The following is a 1,952-nucleotide window of genomic DNA, read 5'->3' on the forward strand; positions in this document are numbered from 1 at the left end:
CTGCCATGAATAAGGAAAATTATTATACACATGGACAGAGACAGACACCCCAACCTCAGGAAAATGGGCAATTATTGATAGAAATGTAGGATGAGAAGCGACCTTGAGTCATCAAGTCCAAGCCCCAAGATGGGGCAGGATCAAGTAAACCTAGACCATCCCTGACCAGGGTTTGCCCAACATTTTCTTAAAAACCTCCAATGACAGGGATTCCTCAGCCTCCCACGGAAGCCTATTCCAAAGTTTAACAATGCTTATAGTTAGAAAGTTATTCCTAATATCTAACCTAACTCTCCCTTGCAGCAGATTAAGCCCATTACTGCTTGTCCTACCTTTAGTGGACACAGAACAATTGATCACAGTCCTCTTTATAACAGCCCTTTATATATCTGAAGAGTTGTCAGGTCCCCCCTCAATCTTCTCAAGACTAAACATGTCCAGTTTGTTTAGCCTTTCCTCCTAGGTTAGATTTTCTAGACCGATCATTTTTGTTGCTCTCCTCTGGACTTTCTCCAATTTGTCCCCATCTTTTCTGAAGTGTGGCACCCAGAATTGGCCATAGTTCTCCAGCTGAGGCCTCATCAGTGCCGAGTAGAGCAAGACAATTACCTCCCATGTCTTACATACGACACTCCTGTTAATGCCCCCCAAAATGATATTAGCCTTTTTTACAACTGCATCACATCACGGCCTCATTCAATTTGTGATCCACTATAACCCCCAGGTCCTTTTCTGCAGTACTACCACCTAGCCAGTTATTCAGGAAAGAGGAAGAGATTTCAGATATGACAGATCAACAGGTAGCAGTGGGATTTGTCCCAGTGAACGAATCTAAGACAATACATTTATAAGAAAAAAAAATAATAATAATAATCACTGTTGCGTAGTTAAGAACTTTAAAGATTGCTTTGCCTGTTCCCCATAGGTTCTCCTTCTAGTCACCACTTCTTTTTAGACCTTCAGTTTGTTTGCATTGGTTGTCATGGAGAGATAGCATTACGAAGACTTACTGGAGAAAAGTCATTTCAGCAACCAAGACACCAAAGATAAACAGAGCCCAGTAGGAAAATTAACTTGCAATTCAAAGAGACCAATTGCTATAGGATTTCTGAATTAATTTATCTGTGCACAATGTATTTACAACATCACGGTAACCCCACTCCTTATAAATGTGTTGCTGTTTTAAATTAAATGTTATGGTTAGACAGAGTGCAAACACAGAACATTAACAAATTAATAAAGCACTCAGTATCGCAAGTGACATTTACCTAATCAAGTAGCTGTTGCCACTAAATTACACTGAGCAGGAGAAGACTGACTACATGAGGAAGCTGGATGCATACATTGGAAAAGAAAATGTGGGCCAATTCCTGGGTTTAGCTCTTCTGAAAGCAGAACTGCGCCCAGCATGTTTAACATGGAGGCCAGGCGAGGAGAACTTTTCCATAATGGAGTACAGAGAAAGAGACTCTAGAGAATGCCTGGCAGCTGGGCCTGGTTTTGGGAAGGCGCTACTGAGCCTGGTGAACTGTAGAATCTGGGAAATGGGGGCTTTGATTTGCGTTAACACTGAACTGTTATTTCAATACACCAGAACCCCAAGGAGGGGATGACTCAAAGGACAAATCTACGTGCTACTACTGGGGACCCCAGGAGAGGGAAACTGAAGCAGCAGCAAGGCAGGATACTGGATTAGGCTAGGCCCTGCTATGACAACCACCAGAGAATTACCCTGGTGTAAAGCTAGTGGGAGGGACTACAGCACCAGTCTCTCCCAACCCCAGGCTGAGAAGGAGCAAAGGGGTGACACACAGGGGGTGCTTCTCTGCACCAGTCTTCCTTCCACCGGTGTAAGCTGCAACAGTCAGAGGCTGCTCCAACTCTCACCAGGCTGAGGCAGACCAACCCTCAGAATCAGGGATCTGGAACCCACACCCTCCCCTCTCTCCTGT

The sequence above is a fragment of the Chrysemys picta genome, chromosome 1, assembly GCF_011386835.1.
Source record: "Chrysemys picta bellii isolate R12L10 chromosome 1, ASM1138683v2, whole genome shotgun sequence".
NCBI lineage: Eukaryota > Metazoa > Chordata > Testudines > Emydidae > Chrysemys > Chrysemys picta.